The sequence below is a fragment of the Trichosurus vulpecula genome, chromosome 3 (assembly GCF_011100635.1).
Source record: "Trichosurus vulpecula isolate mTriVul1 chromosome 3, mTriVul1.pri, whole genome shotgun sequence".
NCBI lineage: Eukaryota > Metazoa > Chordata > Mammalia > Diprotodontia > Phalangeridae > Trichosurus > Trichosurus vulpecula.
Genome location: NC_050575.1, coordinates 361,633,597 through 361,656,803, shown reverse-complemented (window position 1 = coordinate 361,656,803; position 23,207 = coordinate 361,633,597). Strand labels below are relative to the sequence as shown.

Below are 23,207 nucleotides of genomic sequence, written 5' to 3'. Positions count from 1 at the left end.
GGAAGAAGAAATCATTATAGGATTAGCATTTTTGTACTGGAATTGACCTTGGTGGTGATTTAATTCACTTTCCTCATTTTACACACAAAGGTAAAGTTGAAGCTATTCTGCCCCATTTAAACTCCAATACCTTACCTAGGTGAGAACAAGTCTCAGTCAATCAATCATTCACTTAAAAGATCTTAGACTAACTGTTGAAGTTGTTTAACACCATTGGATGAAGTGAAACCACACCAGACAGGAAGTATGTCCCATTAGGCTAAAAATATAGTCATGCATACAAGAATCATCCGTAAATTATTAATCAAGTTGAGAAGGGAGAAGAATTCCAGAACTGGAAGTGTGTGCCTTTTCAGCAGAGGTAAAGCTAAATGGTGGCAAAGAAGGCAGATACTTAGGCATTTGGGAGCAAAAAATCCAGGCTGGTGGAAGTCCCAAGAAATAGGACTTCATCAGCTTCTTCCCTTCCCTGTTTATCCACAGACCCTGTAATATGATCTGATGTTTCATTACACAAATATTTCTGGCGAATTTAATTTTGCCTTATCTACAAAGAAACCAAGGGTAAACTAGGCGTAGTTTACTCAGAGAACCAAACCTTTGCCTGAATGTTGGAAATTTTCCCAAGTGGGGGCTTGAAACAATTGTGACTGAACTTACAACTTTTTATGAAAAATAAAGTTCCCAAAGCTGGAGAAGAAAGAACCATATGGAATTTAGGGGACATCATATTTTTTTAGAGGCTTAAAATCAGCCAGTTATTGTAATGGCAGTATATACTCATAAAGAAATTGATACCCAGGTATGTTAGAGGACTTGCTTGCAGTCATTGTGTGCCTTCAATGGCAGAGGCAGAATTGAAACCAAGTTCTGACTTCAAAGCCAAAAAAAATTTGTTTTTAAAAATTTATTACCCAGAGTACTGGTTAATAAATATTTTGGCTTCCTGAAGAATTAATTTTTGACACTCTGTTGAATTTGTGATATCAGTTGATACAAATAATTCTTTTTACTAAAACAAGTCTTCATCTATGTTTTCTCGATCTGTGCAGTTTTCGTCTACATTTTTATATAAATTTTCTATAGGACATCCATCTAATATACTAGGGGACTGCCTCTGATTTTTAAAATATTTTATTGTCTTCAGATCAGCATTTGGGCTGTTCATGTGTTAATATGTTAGCCCTTTGTCTTATTACTTGACTAGCCTTTTTTTCTAGTAATCTATGTCTTTGATAGTATCATTTATAGCCCTTTTTTATGTGGAAGTTTGTAATGTCTTACAAACTTTCTTGTACCCACCATATGTTTTTCTATTGCCTTTTAGATAACATGCATTTTTATTTCTTATGTTAGAAGTCTTCCATAATTTGCAGATATATAACTTCACTGGGATATTATTTAAAAGAATGAAATAAATTCACACAATCTTAATTTTGTTCTATAAAAAACATGTGGACTTGTTAGAGCATGGTAGTCATAGATGTCATCTGTTTTGACTTCATCCTACAACAGCTAGTCACCCCACCATAACTCCATTGGGTAATTAATGGTAGGACATAAGTACTGCTTGGAAGATTATGTGCAAGCAGATTTGAGGCAAATTGGAACACTTGGCAGTACATGAGTTTCAATTTGATATTAAGAATTCCTTATCAGGTTTACTTAAAGATAGAATCTTTTGCAAGTCTTTTTTGAAGTTGATTTTGAGTATAATGTATAGACAGTGATATTTATTCATTAGCATTTTCTAGTTAAATTGTTTTCTAGCTGTCATTTTTGTTTGTTATATGAGTGGCTATTAAAGAAAATGGTATATTTTTAGGCACTATTGCCTCCTTCACATTTTTAAATTTAATCAGTTAAATTAGTAAAGTGTTATTTTTTGTAAGGTTGTGGTCAGAAAACAGCCAAACACAAGACTTAAACACTGGTGAAATAGAGCAAGATTTCAGTGAAATTGTAGAAGTCACTCTTAATATAAAATCTAGCCTAAATGAAAATTTTCAGTTACCTCCTATGTGCTGGAATGTGGGAAGGGAATAGACCACAAATTAAATTTTGAATAACTCTTAAATTAAGTGTAACAGTTTCAAAATTATTCTGTTTCAGTCACTGTACATTGCATTACTCCAAGGTAGTTAGTTCATGCTAATATGTTAATATGGTTCTAGAAGAAAAGTGCATTTTTGAATTTCCAAGTTAATTCGAGCAGCCTCTTAATCTCTGGACAATCAGAGAGAGTCACATGTTGGCTGGATCTCCTCATACACCACGTAGCCACATTAGGTGATATTTTTAAAATGTAAAAAAGATTCCAAAATGCATAGTCTGATAACAACAACAAATCTAATCTGAAGTGACACCAGGAGACTCTCCTAGACTTTTCTCTCTTTAATATAACATGACTGCAAATTGATGCAGTCCCACAGTGATTGAAAAACTCTCCGAGCTTGTCTGCTATGATTACATTTCTGATCTGTACAACTTAATTTTTTAACTCGGTGAGTCACAGTTTTGCGAATGAACAACTTTCTTTATTTATGTGGAGAAAGAGCTCATTTGATGCTAAGGCAGATGAAATTGTATGGTAGTAGAAAATAATATTCTTTATGATAATCAGGGAAGGCTACAACTGGTACAGTGGAAAGTGCTCTAGATTCAGAGTCAGATGACCAGGGTTCAACTACTGGCTCTGCTGCTCATAGTAGCTGTGTGAGCTTCAGGAAGTGTCTTAACTTCCCAGAAGCCAAAGTGCCAAATCTGTGAAGTTTGGGAATGTTCTGACCATCTGCAACAGAGATGTTTTGACACCACCATGCAACACATCCTCCTTTGAACAGGTATAAGTGCATGCTGCCTTGGCATTTGAATGGCAAGACTGGTTCCAAGAAGTCCTGCTTGACCAGTGTAGGGCTTAAAGATGACATCCTGCTTACCACCACTATCCAGGAGCAGAAGGGTGGGCATCTAGAACAGCCAGCTTTTCCTGCAAAATCAGACGCCAAGAATTCATTAGGCACTTTCCATGTGCCAGGCACTACTAAGTACTAGGCACACAAAGTAAGGAAAAACAACCTACTGGCTTTATCCTTAAGGAGTACATATTCTAATGGGTGAAATATCATGTGAATCACCATGTACTTGTAAGGCATCTGCAGTGTAAATGGAAGGGGATCTCAGAGGGATGACATGACTGGGAAAAGCCTCTCCAGCAAAAGGTGGGGTTTGAGTTGGGTCTTAAAGGAAGGGAAGAGGTGAACATCAGGAAGGGAGAGCATCCTAGGCATGCTGCACAACTGTCAAAAAAGGCATGCGGTGTGCAGTACGGCTTAGTACTGGGTTCGAGGAGCAGCGAGAAGATCCGTATAACTGGAGAGTTGTGCATGTGGAGGGGAGCAAAATGTAAGAAGAATGGAAAAGCAGGAAGGGACCAAGTTGGAGATAAAATATGTAAAGCACTTTGGAAACCTTAAATCACTTTATAAATATTAATTATTAGCATTGTTAGCCAGGCAGAATTTTATATTCAGTCCTAGGGTTAATAAGAAGCCTTTTGAATTTATCAAGAAGCCAGGCTCTATATGATTAGAACTGCATTTAAGGAGAATCTTTTCAGCAGCTGATTGGAGGATGGATTTTAGTGGGGTTAGAATTGAGTCTGGAAGATCATCCGGCTCACTGATGTCATAGTCTAGGCATGTGATGAGAACTTGTACCAGGGTGGTGACTGAGTGAGTGGAAATAAGGGGGACACATATGAGAGATGTCATGAGGGTAGATGCAGTCTCTGTATAACAAATTGAACCACTGAACTTGTTGAAATCTTTACTCTTATCAACACCAAACTGAAGTGCTGTCTTCATGGTACCTCCTGGGCCTTTCTGTCTTCCCTCACCCCGCCCCCCCCCCCATTCTCCAGATGAGTGGGCCTTTCTTTTTACCATAATTACATTCTAGTATTATAGCATAAGTTCCAGTAGAATTTATACTCCTTGGGGTTAGGAACTTTTTTCTTTGGTCTTTAGATCCCGAGGCAGTACAGTAGATAAAGTGCCAGGCCTGGAGTTAGGAAGACCTGATTTGAAATCTGGCTTCAGACATTTACTAGCTGGGTGATACTGGGCAAGCCACATAAATTCTGTTTGCCTCAGTTTCCTCATCTCTAAAATGATGATAATAATAGCACTTAACTCATAAGGTTATTATGAGGATCAAACGAAATAGTACTTGTAAAGTATTTAGTACAGTGCCTGTCACATAAGTGCTATATAAATGATAACTATAATAATAATAATAATGAAAACAATAACAACAATATTATGTAATAATAATCCCTAGCACTTAGCACAGTGATTTGCATATAATAGGCATTTAATAACCACTTATTGGATTGGATTAGAGATTAAAGGTTAGAGGTTAAATTAGACCTTTTCTAAGATCTCTTTCAGCTGTAAGTCTAGTGATCCAATATTCTTCCTTATAGACCTTAGTGCTTTGTTAAATATATATTTTTACTCACAGAGAATGAAAGTCCATAACCTATAATCTCACTACTGCATAAACACCAAAGCCTGACTGAAAAAAAATTGAGTAAAAATTAATTCATCACTATATTGTAGTTACTTCATATAATTCATTGGAATCTCAGTGAACTAGAAACCTTTAGCATAGTGCTTAGTGAAAGAGAAAACAAACAATAAGACTATCATAGGATTTAGACTTGAAAGAGACCTTCTGTTCTCCTTTTTCCTTATACCAGTGAAGAAACTGAAGCTTATAGACTTGGAATGATTTGCCCAGTGTTTTTTTTAGAATAATCAGAGAGACCTTTTCGTTGATCAGTAGGTCAATATCTTAATCTCTTTAGAATGGTGAAAGAGTGTACTGCACATAGGTGAGTTATGATTCTCCTCACTTCAGGGAATAGTGAAGGCAATAATCTTAATTAGACAAGCATTTTTTTTGTTGTTAATGTTATAAGTTTATTTTCTACCTTTTCCTTTTCTCTCAACCTAGCTTTTATTCTTGCCCTTTTACAAACTTTTCTAAGGTGACAAGTCTGGAAAAGAATTAAGATAAAAAATATACTTATTAATATTTTTATTTAAAATAGAGAAGGTAGTTTTTAATATGCTTCCACACAGATATTCCATTATGTTTAAAGGAACCATTGATAATAAATCAAAACTTGATACTTAATATGTAAGGCACTGACTGTCATAGCATCTAAGTACTCAAAGGAAAAGTTAATTAAATTGCAGGGGGAAATAATTAAATTGTAACAATGGGAGTTTTCAGTGTACCACTTTCAGACCCTAACAAATCTAACAGAAAGAGAAAGTAGGAGAAAATGAAAGAATTGAGTAAAGTTTTTTTCCTCCTTTTAAAAAAGTTTTTATTTTCATCTCTAAATTCTCTTAATCTTTTTACCCCCTCCCCCACCCATTTAGAAGGCAAGAAATATGATTCCCAATATGCATATGAGGTCATACAAAACATATTTCCATGTTAGCTGTGTTGTGAAAAAATAAGAAAAGAAAACTTAAGTGGAAAAATATGCTTTAATCTGCACTCAAGGTTTATCAGTTCTCTCTCTGGAGGTGTATGGCATTTTTCCTCATGAGTCCTTTGGAGTTGTTATGGACCATTGTACTGATCAGAGTAGCTAAGTCTTTTATAGTTGGTTATCATTACAGTACTACTATTACTATGTATAATATTCTCCTGGTTTTGTTCACTTTATTTTGTATTAGTTCTTATAAGTCTTCCCAGGCTTTTCCTAAATGAACCCCTTTGTCATCTCTTACAACACAATAATATTCCATCACGATGATATACTACAACTTCTTTAGCCATTCTTCAGTTGATGAGCTTTTGTGATCTATATAGTGAAGTCATTGAACTAGACGATTGCTAAGGTTCTTTCCATCCTCAAATCTAATGGTATTTAAATACGTGGTAAAGATGTGTTAAATTAAAAAAAAATGTCTTCTCCAAGACTCTTAGAATGTCAATTACTTTCTTGAGCGAATTTAAGTTATTTTTACTTTAACTCTTGATTTTTTTATTTTTAAAAAGTCTCATTAGGTCAAACTTAATTATAACCCAGAATTTGATATAAGACAGATCTGTGTTTAATTCGTACTTGATCATAACTGATAGAACAGAAAGTTCTTCACGTAGTTTTTACTCGTAATACAGATTTAAATGGTGACTCTTGAGCATAGTGATGTTTTATGATAGTTGAAATAAAAAAAAAAGAGGATTGCCATGGGAAAACTAAGTATAGATTTAATTTTGCTTAATGTTTCCACGTTAAATGACTTGTCTGAAAATTCTCAGTTTTATCACGGTTCTCAGATATCTTTAAGTTCATTTTTTTATTTATATCCAACTCCCACTCAAAATAATTTTTAGGAGATATTTTGCCCTAACATTATATTATGTGCCCTTTTTTGATAGGATAAAACAAGATGATGACTATGTTATCATTTATACTCTTGTGTTTTATCATCTTTTCCCAGTTTTATAGTATAACATAAGCAGTTATGTGAATATTAGACTATATGTGCTTGTGAAAGTAGCATAGAGTACTTTGAAATGAAATGAAGGAGAATTTCCTTCCAGTTTGGTGGGAGTGTGGAAAATTAGGAAGGTGATAAGGACATTTAGTTTTGCAGTATATTTTCATATTCATGTGTGTGAATGCAAAAGATTTGCTATTTTGCACAGGTATATATAAGAAATGAGTTTGCATGTTTATATATATGTAGCCCTTACCCCACCTAGGTGCTTAGAGGTTCTGCTGAGCCACGGTGGTGGTTTTTTTCAGATAGAACTGGTAGGCATAGGGTAAAGAAGGAATTCCCTCTGTAAGCAGCAGTAGATTCCCTAAGGGAAAGGAGGTCTTCAAATTTACCCTCCTCATCTGGTGATGGAAGAGGAAGTTGTAGTAATAATAATAAAGCAATAGTGATAGTTATAGTAATATCTTTTTTTAGATATTTGAAATACAACTTTATTATGATCTAAATGAAAAGGGAATGGGAATCACAGTAACAAACAAGATTCACTACTGAATATTGTGATATGGGATTCCAGCAGTCTTGTATTTGAAACTCAAGGAGATGTAAATGGGGTCCAAAACAGCTAAATACACAGGTCCAAAATATGAATTATATGTTTTTAAACTGCTACATTCACTCTGAAGCCTATTCATTTCCTTCAGCATCCCGAAGATTAAGCACATGTTCTGCTCAGCTATATAATAAAGTAAATGCTCTATACCACTGACATCACAGGACAGTTGCCTATAAAACTAGAACTCTGACGCTGGGTTCTAGCTTCATTCTCTTATAGGTCATCATCTTCATCAAGGAGCGCAGTTGTCTGAGCAATCTGTAAGTCCTGCTCATACTGTGCTGCCAGTGCTGGGTCCATGACAACCTCCAGAGGTGCAAGAGCAGGAATGGCAATAACCTCCAAATTAGGGTCTCCAGTAAGTTTTCTAGCAAGCTAAAGGAAGGGCTTCTCAAAGTTGTAGTTTCTTTTGGCTGAGATGTCATAGTACTGGAGATTCTTTTTCCTATGGAAGACAATTGATTTCACCTTGACTTTTCTGTCCTTAATATCTACTTTATTGCCGCACAATGCTATAGAAATATTTTTACGTACTTGTACCAGAACTCTAAGCCAGTTAGGCACATTCTTGTAAATAACTCTTGATGCTACATCACACATTATAATGGCACACTGATCTTGGATGTAATAACCATCTCTCAGATCACCAAATTTCTCTTGACCAGCTGTATTCCATACGTTGAGTTTAATAGGACCTCCGTTAGTATGGAACATGAGAGGCTGGACCTCAGCACCCAGGGTAGCTACAGACTTCTCAAATTCACCAGTCAAGTGATGTTTTACAAATGTGGCTTTCCCAGTACCTCTATCTGCAACTAATACAAGTTTGAACTGCACTTGGGGTTCTCCTTGGGCAGCCATTGTGATGGTTCTTCCAGAAGCGTCTCCATCTCTGCCTGACTGAATGATCTAATATCTAACATTTATATAGCCCTTTACCTGCCATCCCCATCTATTTGATACCCTTTCCCTCCCCTTTTTGCAATGTTTTCTTTTGAGCAGCTCCTTTTCACCTGAAACAAATACCCTTTAGACTCTCGGTCCTGGGACACTTAGCTTTGAACTGCTTTCTTGGGACTGAGCTGTCTTGATCAGTGAGTGAGTACAAACTCACTTAGGTCACAATATCTAATCTGCTCCAGATCAGACCATAATTCTTATCTCATGGTATCTCCCTGGACATTTTACCATCTGCTTTGCGTCTCACACTCTGCTCCACTCCTTTCCATTTGCTGTAGGGACAGTAATTGAATCAATACTACCTCTGTTTTGGGGAACTTTTGGAGATATCCATCAATATCACTATGGAGCAAATCTTCATTCTCTTAGCTGTCCACCAAAACTCTTTTCCCTCTTCACCATTCCTTTATATGTGTGATCTCTTATTAGAATGCAAATTCATTAAGAGTAGGGACTCATACTTTGGCACTTGTGTTCCTAGTTCTTCTTACAGTGCTTGGCACGTGCTGAGTGCTTAATAAATGCTTTTCATCCATCCATTCATCACTTTAATATTTGTAAAAAAGTTGCATACATTTTCTCATTTTAGTTTCAGAAGAACCTAAAGAGGTAGATGGTATTAGCCCTAATGAAAAGACTAAAGCCCAAAGATTCATTGGTTTGGTCACAGCCACATAATTGGTGTTAGAGAGAGGATGTAACCTTTAAGTGCATTGCTATTTCTTCAACACTACATCAGCCCCTCCATATACTGAGGTGGGGACCCTTGGTGTCAGCAGTGGCCCTTCATCCACCTAAATGCTTGCTGGTAAAGAAAGCCAAGGTGTTATGTGGTGGCACAGAGAGTGACTACAGCCTTTCTTTGCTTGTGGAATTCTTTTCTGGAGTAAAGAGTTCCTGAAATGGTTTAGGGCTAGCACTAAAGTACCCAGACTCACTAGGCTGTCTTTCTATTCTGCTATAATTGATGATGATGATGATGATGATAATTATATAGCTCTTATGTGCCAGACACTGTTGCACTTTACAGTTATTATTTCATTTGATCCTCTCAGCAACTCTGGGAGATAGGTGATATTATTATCTTCATTTTACAGTTAGGGAAACTGAGGCAGACTAGTTAAAAGACCTACCTGGGTAACCCAGCTAGTAAGTGTCTGAGGCTGGATTTGAACCTAGATCCTGAATCTCAACCCAATGCTTTATCCACTACACCACCTTGCTTCCTAATAATGAATTAGACAAACTGCATCCTAGAAGAAGATGCAGACAAAAGAAGATGGTGGGACATGGTATGATGGTAATCTTCAGATATTTGAAGGGTAGCCATGTGGAGGGATTAGACTTGTTTTCCCTTGTTCCATACCAGAACTTCAGCTTGTCAAAGTTGCAGAGGCAGAATTAGGCTTGATGGAGAGAAAATCTTGCTGTGAAGGAAAGCCATCCAAAAGTGGACAATGAGTTGTTTCTCAGTGAAGAATTCAAGAAAGGGGATGGATGACCACATGTTGAGGAAGCTGTGGAGGGGAGTCTATGTTCAGATTGGACATGATGACCTCTGAGGTCTCTTCCAGCTGTTAGATCTTGCAGTATTTTCCTGTGAGTTTGTACCCTGCCTGAGTGTCAGTTTCTTCAGTAAAATAAGAGATTGGAATAGATGATCTTTAAAATCTCTTCCATCTGTGACATTCTGTGTGCTAATGTACCTTAACATATGTTCGACGTTCTTTATTCTCCCTTTGAGCAATGATTTGGTTTTCTATCTTCTAAGGTCCTATCAAGAACTGACATTTTATGAAATTTCTTTGAGGGTAATTTTCTATTATATAAGACTTTATTGCACACTGTCAGTGGGGAATTCAGGGTACTTTGCAGAATTCAAAAATATTAATTGCTTTATCTGGCATTCTGTCAACCAAAACTATTTAAACTGGCATCTCTGTGCATTTACAGTATAGTGGTAATTGGTATATTTAATAAAGGCCCCCACATAGTCAAAAGTGCTAATGTGTCTTCTGAATTGTAGAAAAAAATGCTCCTTTTGCATGGTGTGATGTGTGTTTGCTTTAATTCCTTGCATTTTGGTAAGATACATGCTATATGTGTGACCTTTATACTATCTATTTAGATAGAACTCCCCGTACCTTAATTGAAGATGAATCATTGGTGCAAGTATGTTAGATATTTCTCTGAAAAAAATAAAAGACATTTCTTTGGAACTTAGTATAATAGTGATGACATATTTATGACTTAAGGGAAAGATAGATGCTTCTGTCTATTTGGAATTCCTGCAATTAGGAATGACTAAACTTATAACCAAACTCATAACCAAATGGTTGTATCAACAATGTTGCTAGCAGCTGTTGTGGGGGTGAAAGACCAACAACAAGAGCACACAGAATGGCTGCTAGCACAGATCCTTTGATCTGCTTTTCTAAGGAAAGCAACTTTAAGGAGTTGATTAACAATCTCACTTTAATTAAACATACATATACCATTCACTTAGTTCAGGGGAAAAAGTCAGCACCCTGAATTTCAGAGCAAATACAAACAGAAATTACAAACAGAAAATATAAACAGATCAACCAACAGGCTTTTGTCTGATCATAGCAATACATGCATAGTTACCAGAGAGAAAAGCACCACCCTTCTGGCTTTTCAAAGCCAGGGTGGGGGTGGGACTCTTTCAATGGGTACCCAGAGTCTCATCACCAACACTCTTTCAATGAGTGTGCTCCCAAAGGCAAAACAATAACCTCTGAGTTTATATACACTTCTTCAGGGTCAAAGGGTATCACAACCATCTGATTGAAACCCATGTGACTTAGGCCTTCTTGTGACTTAAATGCTTGCTCAGGGTCAGAGAGCATCACAACCATGCTACTCAAACCCATGTGAACTAGGCCTTCCCTTGATATAAGCAGGTCATCAAAGACTCTCTATTCAAACAAAGATTCCTTAGTGCTGAGAAGCACTCCAAAACAAAGATAACAAAAGGTCCACTTTGCTTGCCATTACATTTAAAAAGCAAAACTCATCAAAAGTACTTGATTACCTCAGCATTCCAAAAGAGAAAACAGTAAAAAAAAGTTCCACCCTAATTACCATAACAATGGTTCAGTATAGAAAGACCATGACTCTGAAATGCTTTTTGTTGGAAATATCAAAAAAGAATTCTAACTCTTCCTTTCCTTTTTAGGCAATTTGTGTTTCTGTTGCAAAACCAGAACCAATTAGCCACTTTTAAGAAATATTTTTTATTTCCAAAAAATGAATTGAAATTATTTTTTGCTTATTTAAATCCTTTAAGAATCTGTGATTTTCTGCTTGTGAGCATACACTCAACTAATGCAGATCAAAACCCCCAATCCTTACTAGATGATCTTTATAAGTTATTGTGGCTGAAAAAAAAATTGTTCTCCCGGTCGACTTCCCTCGAGTGCTAAGCCTTGAAACCTTTCTTAACTTGATAGAATTTGCAACAACTTTCCTGGCCTTACAAGTGATAAGTTCAGGTCACCTCAGTGCCAAGATGAGTCTGAGAAATAGAACTTTAGAAGAAATTTATTACAATGATAATAGCAATTCAAATTTCTGTAGCATATTGTGGTATAAGGATCATTACAGCTTTGTGAGGTCAGTGATGCAGATGTTATCCCCATTATTAACTAAGACTTATAAGAGGTAAAGGGGCATACACAAGGAGCATAGGGGAATCCATTGAAGATCTGTTGCTCCAGCTCATGGTCTTTGATTATCGGTCTGCCTCTCTTTGCAATTTGACAATTATTTAATTATCTTTATTACCTCTTTCAGATATGTAAATAAAATACTTTGAATGTTCACTAATAAATATTAATATTAAACTTCAAAACTTGGAAAGTTATTTAAACTTACTTTTATACAACAAAGAGTTGAGTCTGTTTTTCCAAACAGAGGAAGGAGAATCAGAGAGATAATGGATTTGTGAGTTCTTCTTTTAAGTATGTAGGATGGTATAGATCATTGAGAAATATATAATATCCTTGGTTATACCTTCAGGGCAAATGTTCTTATAAGCATATATAATTATGATTTTTTCTTTTGTTTTCTTTTTTTAATGTACATTAATGAATATATATATATATGTATATAATTACATGAAAAATGAACATTGCATTTTATAAAAGCATTGTCATCATCTGGCTACATGTATACAGTTTGCATTCTACAGGGGAAGCTTCTTTATAGTTTTCAGGGGAACTAGCCCCTGTATCACATGCTGGTGAAGTGGCTCTGTCCACCATGATGGTAAGTGGACATCTTTGGATCTTTTTCCCAAGGTCACCCTGCTATTTTAATTGTGTGGAAGCTCCTGTTACTGCTGTTGCTTTCTGGACTACCAGGGACAATACCTGGGAGAGATTAGCCTGTTTGGCTCTGCACACCCTGGCAGCATGTAGTCTAGTCCAGGGGTGGGGAACCTGCAGCCCCGAGGCCACACACAGCTCTCTGGGTACCTGGGTGCAGCCCCCAGCTGAGTCCAAGTTTCACAGAACAAATTCCCTTATTAAGATAATTTGTTCTGTGAAGTTTGAACTCAGTCAAAGAGCAGCACTTGAGGACCCAGAGGGCCACACGTTGGCCTCGAGGGCACAGGTTTCCCCACCCCTGCCCTAGCTATTTTCTGCCCTACTACCATACACATACTTTTCCTCCCCCCTTTACACCTTTTACACTGATGAATTTAATCAAATTAATACTACCATTGCCCCTGGAAAGGGTATCAGTCTACTTCCATTTGTTCCAAATCTTTGTGACACCCCCAATTTTCTTTTTTAAATATTTATTTAATTTATTTAATATTTTTAGTTTTCAGCATTGATTTTCCCAAGAGTTTAATTACAAATTTTCTCCCCATTTCTACCTGCCCCCCACTCCAAGATGGCTTATATTCTGGTTGCCACATTCCCCAGTCAGCCCTCCCTTCTGTTACCCCACTCCCCCCATCCCCTTTTCCCTTACTTTCTCGTAGGGCAAGATGAATTTGTGTGCCCCATTGCCTGTATATCTTATTTCCTAGTCACATGCAAAAATATTTTTTTGAACATCTGTTTTTAAACTTTGAGTTCCAAATTCTCTCCCCTCTTTCCTCCCCACCCACCCTCCCTAAGAAGGCAAGCAATTCAACATAGGCCACATGCGTATCATTATGTAAAACCCTTCCACAATACTCATGTTATGAAAGACTAACTATATTTTGCTCCTTCCTATCCTATCCCCCTTTATTGAATTTTCTCCCTTGACCCTGTCCCTTTTCAAAAGTGTTTGCTTTTGATTACCTCCTCCCCTTATCTGTCCTCCATTCTATCATTTCCCCTCTCTTATCCTCTTCCCCACTACTTTCCTGTAGGGTAAGATACCCAATTGAGTGTGTATGTTATTCCCTCCTCAAGTCAAATCCAATGAGAGCAAGATTCACTCATTCCCCCTCACCTGTCCCCTCTTCCCTTCCATTATAACTGCTTTTTCTTGCCACTTTTATGTCAGATAATTTACCCCATTCTATCTCTCCCTTTCTCCCTCTCTCAATATATTCCTCTCTCATCCCTTAATTTGATTTTTTTTAATATCATCCCTTCATATTCAGCTCACCCTCTGCCTTCTGTCTATACGTACACATACATATGTATGTGTGTGTGTATATATATACATATACACACACACACACACACACACACACACACACACACACATACATATATATTCCCTTCAGCTACCTTAATACTGAGGTCTCATGAATCATACACATCATCTTTCCATGTAGGAATGTAAACAAAACAGTTCAACTTTAGTAAGTCCCTTGTGATTTCTCTTTCCTGTTTACCTTTTCATGCTTCTCTTGATTCTTGCATTGAAAGTCACATTTTCTATTCAGTTCTGGCCTTTTCACTGAGAAAGCTTGAAAGTCCTCTATTGTGTTGAAAGTCCATATTTTGCCTTGGAGCATGATTCTCAGTTTTGCTGGGTAAGTGATTCTTGGTTTTAATCCTAGCTCCATTGACCTCTGAAATATCATATTCCAAACCCTTCTGTCCCTTAATATAGAAGCTGCTAGATCTTGTATTGTTCTGATTGTGTTTCCAAAATACTCAAATTATTTCTTTCTGGCTGCTTGCAATATTTTCTCCTTGATCTGGGAGCTCTGGAATTTGGCAACAATATTCCTAGGAGTTTTCTTTTTGGGATCTTTTTCAGGAGGGGATCGGTGGATTCCTTCAGTTTTTATTTTACCCTCTGGCTCTAGAATATCAGGGCAGTTTTCCTTGATAATTTCTTGAAAGATGATATCTAGGCTCTTTTTTTGATCATAGCTTTCAGGTAGTCCAATAATTTTAAAATTATCTGTCCTGGATCTATTTTCTAGGTCAGTGGTTTTTCGAATGAGATATTTGACATTGTCTTCCACTTTTTCAGTCCTTTGGTTCTGTTTTATAATATCTTGATTTCTCATAAAGTCACTAACTTCCACTTGCTCCAATCTAATTTTTAAGGTAGTATTTTCTTCAGTGGTCTTTTGGACCTCCTTTTCCATTTGGCTAATTTTGCCTTTCAAGGCATTCTTCTCCTCATTGGCTTTTTGGAGCTCTTTTGCCTTTTGAGTTAGTCTATTTTTTAAGGTGTTATTTTCTTCAGTATATTTTTGGGTCTCCTTTTGCACATCATTGACTTGTTTTTCATGGTTTTCTTGCATCATTCTCATTTCTTTTCCCAATTTTTCCTGTACTTTTCTAACTTGCTTTTCCAAATCCTTTTTGAGCTCTTCCATGGCCTGAGACCAGTTCATGTTTTTCTTGGAGGCTTTTGATGTAGGCTCTTTGACTTTGTTGACTTCTTCTGGCTGTATGTTTGGTCTTCTTTGTCAACAAAGAAAGATTCCAAAGTCTGAGTCTGAATCTGAGTCCATTTTCACTGCCTGGCCATGTTCCTAGCCAACTACTTGATCCTTGAGTTTTTCGTCAGGGTATGACTGCTTGTAGAGTAGAGAGTCCTTTGTTCCAAGCTTGAGGGGCTGCGCTGTTGTTTTCAGAGCTATTTCTACACAGCAAGCTCTGCCACAGCAGCACTCGTCCTCCTCCAAGAACCACCAACCTGGAACTGACTCAGATCTTAAGCAGGCTCTGCACTCCTGCTCTGATCCACCACTTAATCCCGCCCAGTAGGTGGACCTGGGGTTGGAAGCAACTGCAGCTGTAGTTCTACAGCTGTACCTCCCCTGCTGCCCCCCAGGGTGGTGCCGGAACTGAGAACTCCCTTCACTCTGTCCCCTGCAGCTTTTCCCAGTAACCTTCTCTGTTGTCTTTGGTGTTTGTGGGTTGAGAAGTCTGGTAACTGCCACAGCTCACTGATTCAGGGCCCTAGTGCCTGTTCCGCCTGGCTTCTGCTCTGGTTTGTACTGCCGCTGCCCACACTGGGCTCTGCTCCACTCCACTCCCAGTTCTGTGCGATAGACCTTACCCAGTGACCATCCAGGCTGTCCTGAGCTGGATCCCTGCTTCCTTCTGCTATTTTGTGGGTTCTACAGTTCTAGAATTTGTTCAGAGCCATTTTTATAGGTTTTTGGAGGGACCTGGGGGGCAGCTCATGCAAGTCCCTGCTTTCCAGCCACCATCTTGTTTCCCTCTTTCATTTTCTATAAGGGATATTTATTAATTACATATTTGCTTTTCTTACTTTTTTGAAGGTTACTTTTGAAGGAAGTCCAAAAACAGGGGAATTAAATTGTTTTCCTTTTCAGTACTTCACACCTATAAAAAAACAGCAACAGCAGTAAAAACATCAATGAACATTTACATACAGGCTGTCCCCAAAGTCTTATTGTAGTATTAAGCTTAAAGTTTACAACTATCATCTCATTAGATCTTCACAACAACGCTTGAAATCAGATGCTATTATCATCCCCATTTTACAGTTGAGGAAGCTGAGGCATACAGAAGTTAAGTGCCATACCCAGGGCAGCACAGCTTGTAAGTGTCTGAGACCTGATTGGAACTGTGGTTGTTCTGATACAAGGCCTCCATCCACTGTGCCACAACTACATAATCAGTACAAACCCTAAGCTTTAATTTCCAGTTTTGACTTCTTGATTTTGCTATGTTGAATTTCTTTAACTTCTTTTTTTTCTTATTTGCAATGGGCAATATATCTTTGAGTAGGTGAATGCTAGAGTAGATTTTATTACATTTGTTACTGAGTTAAGCTCAGTTCTTTTGCATTTAGACAGTCTCCCCAGTTCACAGAATGAGTTTCAAATACTCTTTTATTTTCTGGGCTTAAAGAAAATAAATTTTAACTGTCCTCTATGTTAATTTACCTGCTTTGAAACTTAAGAGATTAAAGATTTTAGTAGGATTTTTATACTTCTATATAGTTTGTATATGTTTTGGAGTAAACTGCTGTTTGTATGGAGTCATTTAGCTTTTATTAAACTGAAAGATTCCATTATTGAGAGAAACAGTTGCCAAAAATGCACAATATAAATATATTCAGACCTTTCAGAGCCTTTTTATTAGCTATAAAGCAGTTAATAAATTAATTAGTTATAAGTTGATGAAAGCAATCTCCTCTTGTCAAATTAAGTGAGTTAGAATCCTCATGTTTTGTTCATTCCTCTTCTTTCTTTCTCTTGCACCAACAAGGTTTACTTGTTTCCTTTGAAAGATGCTTTCTCACCTGGTAAGGAAGTAATGAAGATAGCAAGTAACCAATGAATATCAATACCAAGGCAGCACCGATGATAACAGTAGTAACCTTCCTACACTAGTGCCTAGAATGGAGGTTGCTAATTAATGACCCAAGAGCAAAATCTGTTTGATGAAATGTGGTACCCAATATACACATTGCGTTTGACATGCTTTATTATTATCATTTATTCATGTGCAGTTCTATATTTGGAAGTTTTGTAATTTGTTTTTCACACATATCCTTTTGATTTCTGATGTTTACATGCTCAGGTCCCATATTGTAAAAACCTTATTTTCAAAGTTGACTTTGTTTATTTTCTTTGGTAATATATCTGCTGTAACTTAGTTTTCTTTATATGTATTATCTTTGTCTAATGCTGCACATCACTAGAACCAACAAGATTAAGAAATAAGCAGTAAGATGTTATTTTTTTTGAGCTATTTGTTTTGACCTTTGCCATAATGTGAGCTGCACAGAATTTCAACTGGCTACTTCGTTTGCAACTCATTACATTATAACTTGCCATGGCAGCCTGGGATTGGAAAAAAGTTGGAAAAGACCACAAAAATAATTTGTTTGATTTTGAAAAGGGAAATATTTTGTGTTATCACTAAGGCAGACACTCGTATCGACTCAGGCCATCGTCCATGAGGTAAGACTGGTGTCATTGGCTTTTGTGAAGGCTACCAGAAGTGCAGTTTTCTGGTTCAGTTAGGGTATGTACTGCTAAAGTGCTGAGGGTCCAGCTGGACATCATTAGGAGTTGGTATACAAAGATGATGATGTCTTAAAAAAAGCTAACTGGCTAAGTCGGAAGACAACTGTGGATAACCTGCATTCAAACTTTTCCCCTTTAATCTTGCATCATAATGAGCCCCACCATTTGCAGTAGTCAGTCATTCAACTTTTTTCTAGAAGGAAAAAAGATAATTTTGCCTTCGAGACACCAGTGGAATCAGTTAACTTTTAGCATGCTGCGAGTGTCAGATGTCAAACTAGACTCCCATTTAACATCACTTTTTACCAATTAATCAGGCTGCGCTTCATAGTATTTATAGCCAAGGTAAAGTTGGCCCGTTGTTACAATATGGAATTGTGATGTTCAGCAGTTTATAACTTGGGAGCTTGAAGCATTTATCCAAGGTGAATTTGTAATATTAATCAGTCATGTCAGTTCTTGACAAATGCAGTGACATTTGCTTCAAATATTTCAGGTATTTCAGTTTTTTTGTTGCTAAAATAGTGACACACTCTCTAAGTAAGTAGTCCCACAAAGATTTCCATCCTTTTCTTCCTGTGCTTCCAGCCCTCAAATTCAGGAAACACTCTCAAATAGTCTTGAGGTTTGGAAGCTGTCCTCTTCCTTTCTCTTAAGGCTGAGAAGAAAGCCTGAGGAAATCAGGGAGTAAAGGCATTCGTTGTTATGGTGTTCAGCTATAAAGAATATACAGTTGAAGGTACATATGTAGGGTTTCTGGGATCTTTCTTTGGTAAAAGTTTTTTGGGACCATTATTGATTTTGGTGGGTTTTCTAAATGTTTGTATAATTCTGACAATTAGGATGCTTTCCTGCTTTTCTAAAAAGAACTCATTTTAATATACCCTGGAAGTATCATGAAAGGGGTAATAGAAGCATCTATGTTATATCAGCTTGTCCATAAGACATTTTATTTTAAGTACTTCAACTCATCATAATATTTATATTAACTTTTGACCATGAAACATAAGAGGAAGCTGTGGTAGGATGGAAAGGACATTTCCATTTGAGTGGGAAAGCTTGGGTTCTAGTCCTAGCTCTCCCACTCAGGGTCAGTAAGTGACCCTGACCAAGTCATTTTCCATCACTGGGGCTCAATTTCTTTTTTAAATGGAAATAATAATTCATATCTCATCACACAGGATTATTATGAGTTTTAATGAGGTAAAGTTTGCAAAGGACCAGATAGATTTTAAAGGACTGATATTAGCTATTGTTACCAGTAACTTTGATTTATCTGACTTTTAGCATCATTTGATTATTTCAAATAATCTACCAAGACTACAATGCAAAATACGTTGTTTCTTACATAAAGCAATATAACATACAAAGACCTGTAGAAAACCTGACTGATGGGGCATTTATTTTTGAAAAATAGGTTAAAGGTTAACGATAAAGGCTAAAGATAATGGTTAAACGTAAAAGTTAAAGATAAAGGCTCCTAATCTCTAGTTGATAAGTGTTCTAAGGATAAGACCAGATATTTTTCAAAAGAAGAAACACAAAAACTTAGTAACACATGAAACAGCATCCAAAATCTTTAATGGACAAATGCAAATTAAAACTGCTTTAAGATTCTACCAATCCTTTAGCAAACTGGTAAAGATAATAAAAGTTGAAAACTTCAATGCTATCCTGGCTGTGGTAAAATGGGCATACTGTTATACTGCTGGTAGAGTTTTGAATTTGTCAAACCTTTTGGAAAAACAGTATGAAATTATTTTAACAAGAATGAAAAAATGTGTATACCATTTTGCCCAGTGATACCACTGGAACTGTACCCCAAAGATATTAGAACAGACTAGGTGTCATTGATTAGAGTGTGGCTAAAAAATTATAGTATGGAGTCTTACAGTGTCATAAGGAATGATGAATCTGGACAATTTAAAAGAACTATGGGGTAAAGCTGAAAAGACACGTGATGCAAGAAGTTTGCCACTCTTAATTTGTCATGTGCTTCCATAGGAAGATTCTCCACCTATTTATTTCCTTCTTGCTTTGGGTTATCTTATTTTGTACTAACACCCTAATGTGTAAATTTTGATATCTATTTTTAATTGCTTATCTAGATCCCTTCTACATTTAGGCAATCATTTGTGGAATAGTGTATGCATAAATATAGCTTCTGCATTTGTACCTCTTGGGGATGGTGATTTATTTTTTAAAGTCTCACATTGAACATTATGGTATCTGCATCAGTTATCCCACAACATACAACTGTAAAGGGTGAGATGAGGTAGTAAAATATAATTTTTTTAAGATTTCAGAGATGTGTCATTCATTTGTCTAGTCAGTAAACATTTATTTAGAATCTACTGTTTGTAATGTTAGGATACAAAAATAAAGATGCAAAAGTACAAAAATAAGGGGGATACAAAAATAAAGCCAACTCTAGCAAATTAAATACCTATTAAGTACATCTGGCAGAGGGAGATACAAAGATTACATAAGATATGGTTCCTGCCCCAGTGAAACTTACCATCTAGTAAAGGGGATATCATATATATATATATATGTATACATATATATATGTATAAATAAATATTTATGTGTATACACACAGATACATATACATGTTGGTAACTATAATACAAAGTGATATGAGAATTATACAAAGGAGCTCATAAAAACAAGGGACAGCTAGGTGGCACAGTGGATAGAGTGCCAGCTCTGGAGTCAGGAAGACCTGAGTTCAAATCTAGCTTCAGATACTAGCTGTATGACTCTGGTAAGTCACTTAACCCTGTTTGCCTCAGTTTCCTCATCTATAACATAAGCTGGAAAAGGAAATGGCAAACCACTCCAGTATCTTTGCCAAGAAAACTCCAAATGGGGTCACTAAGAGTCACTCATGATAAAAATGACTGAACAACAACAAAGCATTTCTATAATAGTTTAAAGTTTATAAAACACTTCACAAATATCTCATTTTATCCTCACAACTCTGGGAAGAAGATGCTATTATTATCCCCATAGTACAGATGAAGAAAATGAGGTAGAGAGGCTAAGTGACTTGCCTAGGGTCACATAGCTTGTAAGTGTTTGATGCTAGATTTGAATACAGGTCTTCTCAACTCTGGATCCATTTACTCTTTACAGCATGCTACCTAACTATAAACCAAGGGCTGTGATGTCTGGAGAAAGTATCATTATTTGTTGTTGGGATCAGAACAGACTTTTGGGGAGAAACAGCATTTGAACTGGGGAATGATTTGAATTTCAGCAAATGGAGATGGAAGAAAGAAGGGTATCAAATATAAGGAACCATATCAGTGAAGACAAAGAGGTGGGATCATGGGCAGATATATAGAGGATGGCTGGTGGCCATAGGTTACCTGGAACATAGTATATGTGAAAGGGACTAATAACATGAGAAAAGTTTGAAAGGTAGATTGGTGTGAGCTAAAGTGGGCAAGAAAAGAGTGACAGAGCTCAGAAAATTGAAAACTGTCCTTAGATTTCTGCATCCCCAGATTTTGCCTTGGGGATGAGAAAGTGTTGTACCTGCCTTTAAAGTATTGATGAGATAAATAAAATAACAAGAGCCTAGTGAATAAGAGGTGGTGAGAAGTGGTAGGAAGTTCAGAGGTCACCATATGGTAGAGGTGGCATCTCAGCTGAGCTCTGAACGTTGATTTGGGGAGCAACTGGCAAAGTTGTAGCAGAGGGCATCCCTTCATTTCAGATGCTGAATTTCCCCTAGGACTGAAGCGATAATTTTATTTGGATGGGAATGGTCTGGTAATTGCCAGTTGTCACTCAAAAAGAGGGTTACTTAATACTATATAGATGACTTAATTGTTTATTTAGGATCTTAAGTTTAAAAACTCAGTCATCATAGAGATAAATATTTCACCAAATTAACCTTAATTGTTGCTTCTTTGGTACTTTCTGGAAAATGCTCAAATTTTATTATTCCTAGTAATATTTTTTTCATATTGCTTGAGCCCTCTCTAGCAGTATTGCTACTGTTGTGGAAAATAATAGGTAACAAATATGTGCATCTCATCTTTTATATATATATATATAAAATCAAGGCAAGGTATAGTTGTGTTACGATTTTTGCTGATGGGTGCGCTTATCAAGATTGTATGTATAGTACATATGAAATGTATTTCCACTGACTATACCATTCCATTAAACTAAGTTTAAAATAAAGATTTCATACAGAATAATGAATGAAATCCTTACTTCCCTCATATGCATTCATTTCCTTCTAAATGTATAAAAGTAGATTTATATGCCTTGTTTGGACTTAAAAAGGTATTCTTCTATGAATATACTTTTTTGTAACATGATGAAAACTATTTAACTTTTTATCAGTCTCAGTTCTATTGCCTTTCCTTTTCATTTGTGTCTGCATAGGTTGCCACTTGCTTTTATTATTATTCTGTATTCTATATTCACTTCCATTATTCTTCATTAAAGTTTGAGTGCGAATCCATTGTTCACCAGAATCAGTGGCCCTATGCATATAATTTTCATCTTTGAAAAAACAGCTAAAATCCTTGGCTTACTCCATGAAGATTTTTGCCCTCTTATAGCCTGTTAATTGTTTTAAGGAGGGGGTGGGGAACTTGTGGCTTTGAGGCCGCATGTGGCCTTCTAGGTCCTTGGGTGCAGCCTTTTAACTGAGTCCATGTTTTACAGAACAAATGTTTTTATTAAGGGGCTTTGTTCTGTGAAGTTTGGGTTCAGTCAAAGGGCCACACTTGAGGATCTAGAGGGCCACGTGTACCCTTGAGGCTGCAGGTTTCCCACCTCTGTTTTAAGGGATTTGTTGGGAATAGTAATAGCACTTACTTTATAGGATTCATGTGAGGCTCAAATGAGTTTGCATGTAAATATATACGTACACATACAGCACCCTGTAGATCTTAAAGTGTTATGTGTGTGTGTTAGCTATTGTTATTAGTAGTGGCAATAATAATAATGACAAATCAGGTAGTAGACCTTCTATTGTCTCTCTTCCCTGCTGTGTGGCCCCTCCCAACATACCTTCAGAAGATAAATTACTTTCAATACTTCTATCTTTCCCTCCAATTCTTCCTTCACCTACAGTGAAGTTCCTCATTTATAATGAGATTCTGCAGGAAGATTTTGTCTATCATTTTTTTCTAGTGCGTGGTGGCTCTACGCTTAGCAGTGGACCAAGTACTGTAACTTAATCATAGAAAGTACTAGCTTCAAAGATCCTTATGAGAACATCTAGTCTAGTCCAAACCATTTATTTTCACATACGAGGAAGTTTTGATCCAGAGAATGGAAAGGATTTATACAGGATCACACAGTTTTTATTTGTGACAGAATCATGACCAGGCAGTACAGTAGTTCCCCTGATCCTGTGTTCGATGCTCTTTCTACTTTCTACCATACAGATATATTTAATGATAGAATTGTCTTTCATTTATCATATTGATTTATATACTCATATGCCAGTGGATTTGTGATCTCATCCATGCCTGCCCATCCTTTGTGCCTCCCATCCTACTATAAGTCTCCTGGGAGAGATGGAGGATATTAATTCAATGTAGTCTTTTAATATTTTGCTTAATGAAGAGCTGTCCTTGCTTTTTTTTGCCACTAGGTAAATCCACCTTGTTTGACTTGTAAAGTAAAAAAA

The 23,207-nt window shown here is 36.7% G+C and overlaps 1 protein-coding gene and 1 pseudogene across 1 annotated transcript in view; one reads left to right on the top strand and one right to left on the bottom strand.

Moving 5' to 3' along the window:
- WWOX (WW domain containing oxidoreductase) overlaps nt 1-23,207 on the top strand; it is a 1,243,064-nt gene that overhangs the window by 156,696 nt on the left and 1,063,161 nt on the right. The window lies entirely within an intron of this gene.
- LOC118842883 lies at nt 7,357-8,004 on the bottom strand (annotated as a pseudogene).